This window comes from Megalobrama amblycephala, linkage group LG11 (assembly GCF_018812025.1).
Source record: "Megalobrama amblycephala isolate DHTTF-2021 linkage group LG11, ASM1881202v1, whole genome shotgun sequence".
Taxonomy (NCBI): Eukaryota; Metazoa; Chordata; class Actinopteri; order Cypriniformes; family Xenocyprididae; genus Megalobrama; species Megalobrama amblycephala.
This window is the reverse complement of record NC_063054.1, coordinates 27,279,598-27,287,395: the sequence shown is the minus strand read 5'-3', so window position 1 is coordinate 27,287,395 and position 7,798 is coordinate 27,279,598. Positions and strand designations below refer to the sequence as shown.

The following is a 7,798-nucleotide window of genomic DNA, read 5'->3' as shown; positions in this document are numbered from 1 at the left end:
AATTCCCACTTCTGGACACTTATGCTTTAACAGACATTAGATAACACTGCAAAATCAAGCTGTTATATATTTATTGTCCAACATTCCCAATTTTTCTGATGCATGTCCTTAATTTAATTTCATATGTTAATTCAGTGTTTATAATTCTAATACTTGAACTTCAAATAATTTAAAACAAACAAACTGACTGGGTTTCTAGAGAGTAAAGGTTTTGTGAAAAAAATGGAAGACTTTTAACACAAAGTAAATTAAACTGTTAAAAGGTTTTGTTTTTTTTAACAAAGCAGCTGATAGTTGAGTGATGAGTGGCTTTCACCACTAAATGGTGGAAACGCAGGGCGGCTGCTGGGCGCCGGTGTTGCAATAGAACATTCTATTGAGTGTCACTTCTTGTTAGTGTATATTCTTTGGGTCTTTATTCCTCTTCATGAGAAGTTTATCTCCAACACGCCTGGAAGTTTTCATTGATCCTAATGACCTTGATGCTTCAGGTGTGCTTAATTAGAGCTGGAGATATAAACTTGGTTGGAAAGATTGGACACTTTACCATAGTGTTATTGAAGTGTTGATAAATAGAATATACATAATTTAAGTATTATAAATATAGTTAGAATATGCTGTGTTTAGCAAAAAGTGAATCATGTTGTGTTTAGCATATTAAAGGGCACCTATTATGCCCCTTTTTACAAGATGTAATATTGGCCTCGGGTGTCCCCAGAATGTATTTGTGAAGTTTCAGCACAAAATACCCCACAGTTAATTTATTATAACCATTTGAAAATGTCATTTTTGGGGCCTGTTTTAAAAAGAGCTGTTTTGGTGTGTACCACCTTAAATATAAATGAGCTGCATATCCCCGCCCTGCCTTTGGATGAGGGCGTAACTTGCATACCTATGGCAATAAACAGTTGGTAGAAGCAGAATGGCTGAGAGTGAGAGACCCGCGGTTTTGTATGGCATTCAGCCGTACATCCCAGCAAACAAAATTATGTTCTGAGAACGTTTTCCAAACGTTCTTTTTTGGTTGTGGGAACGTTATTTGAAATGTTCTAAAAACGTGGAAATGTCCAGTTTGCTTAACGTTGCTGGAACGTTATCTTAAGGTTAGCATAACGTTCCTGCAACGTTCTTTCCACCTAAATTTCACCACCAATACAACGTTCAAAGAACGTTGATTTATAACGTTCCTGCAACGTTGATTTGTAACGTTAAAAGAACGTTTATTTGTAACGTTCCAAGAATGTTAAAATGTTAAAATGTTTTTTTAACGTTAGCAAAACGTTATTTTAAGGTTAACATAACGTTCCTGCAACGTTCTTACCACCTAAATTTAATTATCAATACAACGTTCAAAGAACGTTGATTTGTAACATCCAAGAACGTTAAAATGTCCACTTTCTTTAATGTTAAAATGTTATGTTAAGGTTAGAATAATGTCCCTGAACCATCCATTCAACGTTATTATTTTATTAACACAAGATACAGCCATTCCAAGAACACAATGTTAATTACAAAAGATAATTATATAACTGCACACTTAAAAAAACTCATTCATATATAAATTAAGCTTAATCAGTAAGAATGTGTGTGTGTGGGGTGTCTGAGGGGTGGGGTTGGGTTTGCCAAACTAGCAGGTCCAGTCACTGTAAAGTGAACAGATTGACTGATGTTACTAATGGTTATTTATTATTTCAAAAGCATTTAATAATAACATTCATTCATTCACTTTATTTATAGAGCACTTTACAACTGCACCTGCAGACCAAAGTGCTGTACAATCAAGAAACACCATTAACACAACACGCAACTTAAAACAACACACATCCTACTAAACAAAAGACTAGCCCACCCTCTAAAGACAGTGTGTAACAGTGTGGCTACTCCATAAAAGTTAACCCTTAAGTTATTTAGGGTACTTAAGTACTATAAATATGAAATAACACAATATTCAAAGGTAGTTTCCAAATGTTATACAATGTAAAAGTTCATAACACATTGTAAAGGATTAAACTTGAGGTCAAGTGAGGTAATATGCATCTGTACATATACAAATAAAAAACAAACAAACAATACACAAAACTTTTAAATTAAACTGCAAGTAGGGGGTGGCTAGTGACTGTCGTAATGAGTGAATCAATAGGTTCGACTTGAAGCAGTGCTGCGCAATACAATTGGTGATTAAAAGATTTCAACACATTTTACCAACTTAAGGCTGATTTATACAGTGTACACCATAGCTACGGCATAGTCTGTGTGTACCACACGTAGCCTAGGACGTAGCCTGACGTGCACCTCTTCAAAAATGTAACAACGCATCAATTCTACGTGGACTGCAAGCACTATGATTGGTCAGCTAGAACCACTCCCTCAAGTCAAAAAACTGGCGCGGAATATTCGGAGAAGAGTGAGCATTTTCAACTCCTGGAGGAATTAAAAACGCTCTGTTTCAGGGGACACATGCAGTCAAACTGCAACAAAAGTCGTTACCTATTTGCTGTTTCTCTGCCACTTCAGTTTGTAAACGTCTCTGACAACGTACATGACGAGTTGCTTCTTCTTCGGCTTTTGCCTTAATACTCAACATGACCGCGGACACTGCCTACTAGTGGTCTGCATGCACATCAACGCGGACAATGACGCAGAAGTATAAATCGCCTTAAGAAGAACAGCACTTTTACAGTTTCATTCCTCTGCCTAATGTGAGCTTAAGTATTGGGACGGTTTAACTTAAAGTAAATGTAAAAGGGTTTGAAGCTAATATTTAGTTGTAAATCCCTTGCAAGCAATCCCAGGACTGATTCTGTGACCCATAGACATCACCAGACTCTTGTACAGGAAAAACGTTAATGTCAAGCCCTGTATGCATGATAAAATACAAGGTAACTGACTTGCAATATAATCACCACATTCAAGGTCCAGAAAGGTAGTGACTGCAGTGGTTCAACCTTAAAGGGTTAGTTCACCCAAAAATGGAAACTCTGTCATTAATTCCTCACCCTCATGCTGTTTCACACCCGTAAGACCTTCGTTGATCTTCTGAACGCAAATAAAGATATTTTAGTTGAAATCCGATGGCTCCGTGAGGCCTCCATAGGGAGCAATGACATTTCCTCTATCAAGATCCATTAATGTACTAAAAATATATTTAAATCAGATCATGTGAGTACAGTGGTTCAATATTAATATTATAAAGCAACAAGAATATTTTTGGTGCGGCAAAAAAATAAAATAACGACTTATTTAGTGATGGCCGATTTCAAAACACTGCTTCAGGAAGTATAAATTAATAAGTGTATCGAATCATGAATCGGATCGTGGGTCAAACCCGCCAAACTGCTGAAATCCCGTGACTTTGGTGTTCTGAACTGCTGATTCGACACAAAAGATTCATAACGCTCTGATGCTTTCTGAAGCAGTGTTTTGAAATCCGCCAGCACTATACAAGTCATTATTTTGTTTTGTTTTTTTGCTGCACCAAAAATATTCTTGTATTAATATTGAACCACTGTATTCACATGAACTGATTTAAATGTGTTTTTAGTACATTAATGGATCTTGAGAGAGGAATTGTCATTGCTCCCTATGAAGGCCTCACTGAGCCATCAGATTTCATCAAAAATATCTTAATTTGTGTTCTGAAGATTAACGAAGGTCTTACGGGTGTGGAACGACATGAGGGTAAGTAATTAATGACAGAAATTTCATTTTTGGGTGAACTAACTCTAAGATTTTTCAGATTCTGCAATGTGATGTAAACTTTTGAGCACAAAACTGTGTGTGTGTGATACAGTCAGTACAGCAGGCTAACATCAGTGAGATATCAATAGGGGTCTATCATCCTCTACCATGTCCTTTCTCATCCGGTGGAAACTGCCACTTGTGGTTCAAAGGGTTCCCATCGCTGCAGTCCTTCAGATGACTGGTTGGAGCTGGGAATGGAGGATCCTGTGACCAAACAAATAAAATAAAAACATTTTCTTTAAATACATTACAGTTCTCACTGCAGAGGTTACAACATGACATGTCATAGTACAGTTTAATGATAATACAAAACAATTTTGTTAGATAGACAGCAATAATAATGGAAAAAATAAAAACAAGTAAAAGTGCTTTCTTGTCGTTTCAATAGCTGAATAAAATACAAGATAACTTGTGTAACTGAATTGTATTAAAAAAAAGATTTTCAGTGTGCAAGTTACCTGATTGATGACCATGTTCTTTGAAGAGCAACAGTATTAGAGAAGAATAGCAGCATTTATCACCTGGCCTAAACAGTCATATACATATATAGTGAGAGAGAAATTACATTATAATATGACAAAGTAAATTGTAGATTTCTACACTTAAACATGAATAACAGGAGTGAAATGTACACTTTAACAAATATGATATATTTTAATGTAAGTGTTGGTAAAACACCTTTTCTGTCCTTGTCTGCCTTGCAAGAATGAGGTGCAGTTCTTCCTTCAGTGCTGTATTTGAAGCATCTGTGGACAGTTGAGAGGAAAGTGTCTGCTGATTTGTCAGAGAAATAAGATAACAACTCAAGCACACTAGCTAGACTAGAATTAATTAATAAACGTGAATATTTTACTAATAGCTAACTTCTTGTGTATGTGGCAGCTAAGTATCAGTTAGCAGTTTACCAAACTAGTTAATTTTATAACATACACACACTCAATTTATATCATCAACGCGTAATCATATGTTTTGATAACAACTCTTAAAATTGTTTTATGATTTTGCACTTATCGCTTCGTCTGATATTTACCTCTGAAAATACAGGACGCTGTCAGCGCGCGCAATAACTGAAAGGCAGCGGCCTAGAAAATGCGGTTCACAAAAAACGAAAAACTTTTGATGTTGTGTTGTGTAAACATGTTATTTACAATTATTTTGTGGGTCCACACTTACCTTCTTATGATGTAAATCCTATGTGTAAATCTCTCTATGATGAAAATACCGGACCCTGTCAGCGCGCTCAAGATTTGAATGGAGCAGCAGCGGGAACGAACGGCTCGCAACGTCAGGCTAAAAAAATAAACAGTTTGGAAAAAGAATAAAAAAATATACAACTTTGAAATTATGATGTTATGTTCTGGCATATATGTTATTTAAAATAGTATTATGAATTCAAGCTTACCATTTACGTTTTCTCAGCCTCAGAAAATAACGGACGCTCTGCTGCTGCGCGCGCAAGAGAAGAGCTGCCTGCAGTGAGGCAGTGGGGGAGGGGAAAGAACAGACTCGAGAATCAAGACAGTAAACGATTCCAAAAAGATTCGATTCAGTGGCGTCAGGAATTGAGAGTCTGATTCAGCTCAAAATGCGAGTCCTGAAATGTCCGTGCGTGATATATTATGAGAACATAAATACTTACATTATATGGATGTTCTGAGTATATTGTTCTAAGAACGTTTTCTATCAACATTATGCGAACGTTCATCAAGTATAAATAACGTCCCAAGGATGTTCCAAGAACATTGTTCCCAAAACGTTTTATGATAACATTATGAAAACATTCAGAACATACTAATAACATTATAAGGACGTTCTGAGAATGTTGTTCTAAGAACGTTTTCTATCAACATTATGCGAACGTTCATCAAGTATAAATAAGGATGTTCCAAGAACATTGTTCCCAAAACGTTTTATGATAACATTATGAAAACATTCAGAACATACTAATAACATTATAAGGACGTTCTGAGAATGTTGTTCTAAGAACGTTTTCTATCAACATTATGCGAACGTTCATCAAGTACAAATAACATCCTAAAGATGTTCCAAGAACGTTGTTCCCAGAACATTTTATAACATTATGATAACATTCAGAAAATACTAATAACGTTATAAGGACGTTCTGAGAATGTTGTTCTAATAACGGTTTCTATCAACATTATGCGAACGTTCATCAAGTACAAATAACGTCCTAAGGATGTTCCAAGAACGTTGTTCCCAAAACGTTTTATGATAACATTATGATAACATTCAGAAAATACTAATAACGTATAAGGGCGTTCTGAGAATGTTGTTCTAATAACGTTTCCTATCAACATTATGCAAACGTTTGTCAAGTACAAATAACGTCCTAAGGATGTTCCAAGAACGTGGTTTCCCAAAACGTTTTATGATAACATTATGATAACATTCAGAAAATACTAATAACGTTATAAGGACGTTCTGAGAATGTTGTTCTAATAACGTTTTCGATCAACATTATGCGAACGTTCGACAAGTACAAATAACGTCCTAAGGATGTTCCAAGAACGTTGTTCCCAAAACGTTTTATGATAATATTATGATAACATTCAGAAAATACTAATAACGTTATAAGGACGTTCTGAGAATGTTGTTCTAATAACGTTTCCTATCAACATTATGCGAACGTTCATCAAGTACAAATAACGTCCTAAAGATGTTCCAAGAACGTTGTTCCCAGAACGTTTTCTCTAAACGTTATAAGAACGTTAATAACGTTATAAGAACGTTCCAAAAACATTATTTTGATAACGTTTTGTACTAACATTCACACAACTTTTAAAGAACGTTAGTGAATGTTCTGGGAACGTTCCCTGTTAGCTGGGATGTTTGAACCGGAATCAGACCCAGATGATGAAGAGACTCCGGCAGAAGAAACACAATTGAGAATGGAGCAGGACGTCTCTGAATGGTTATTTGATACATTTATGTACTTATAGAGTTTTAATCGCGTCCCCTTTGCAATTATGGATGCGCAACACACACACACACACACACACACACACACACACTGTGATAACGTTCGCGCATTTTTTTGAAACTACAAACACAAATACTGTGATAACATTTGCTAAGTAAACATACACAGTTTTAATACAATATCTTTAAAAAATATATATATACGTGTGGATACACACTATACAAACAAGGTTTAAATTATATACACAGACATTCTACGACGACAACAACAACTTTAGACGCATTTGTTATTGAACTGGCTGACATCGACTGAAATGACTATTTGCTCAAAAAACATTAAATACACTTACTTCTTCTGGAGGTGACGTTGGATCGCGAACAGTAGGCAACGATCCACACTTGAGGATTAACTTTGAAGCAAGACCTGCTTTGAATTGACCCTAGTTCTCAAAACAGTCAGTCAAAAAATGATTCGCGCAAACATAAACGTATTTTGGAATTTTGAGTGGCGCCTTTCCTTCGTAAATAAAATCCATCCACTGCGTTTTCAGTTGCTCTGATGTCGGAAGTAAGTGAAAACTACTATATTCATTATTACATCCCACAACAGAACACTTATGTTTCTTAGGAGACATTACCGGCTGTCGTTGAAACAATGGAGGATGGTTGACAGATCACCGAGGTCGGGGTCTATGCCAAAACCAGATTGTCAATCAAACCACGTGGGTGGGGCTTAGCGCAATTCTACGTCACAGTGAGAGCAATCTTAGAACAGGGCGTTCTGAGACAGTGCTTATGAATTATTGAGATTGTAAAAAAAAGCACTGGGTGGATTTTTCTCATTCTAGGGTGGTTTTGCTCACACACTGCCAACACACATTTATGGTCAAACACCATGTAAAAGTGAATTTTGCATAATAGGTGCCCTTTAACATTGTTGAATTTGACAATGTATGACAACTTAATTGACTTGCTCTTAAGTAACATCATGCTTTCTTTTTCAGATTTCAGAGAACCCAAAGGAAAAGAGGCAGTCTGATGCAAGCCAGATTTTGAAAACTTGAGCCATTGGACTACTTGTAGTAATGATGATGACATAAGATTTCTGAAAGTAATG

At 36.0% G+C, this 7,798-nt stretch overlaps 1 long non-coding RNA gene across 2 annotated transcripts; it reads right to left on the bottom strand.

Moving 5' to 3' along the window:
* Nucleotides 1–3,642: 3,642 nt before the first annotated feature.
* Nucleotides 3,643–6,614, bottom strand: LOC125278196. Of its 2 annotated transcripts, XR_007187069.1 has the most exons (6): nt 5,144–6,614; nt 4,915–5,031; nt 4,772–4,823; nt 4,420–4,487; nt 4,200–4,267; nt 3,643–3,945 (listed from the first exon to the last, which is right to left on the bottom strand). It is a non-coding gene; the product is annotated as an uncharacterized LOC125278196 (long non-coding RNA). The 2 variants fall into 2 exon arrangements; XR_007187070.1 differs by lacking the exon at nt 4,772–4,823 and having other exon boundaries at nt 5,144–6,613.
* Between the last annotated feature and the right edge of the window lie 1,184 nt (nt 6,615–7,798).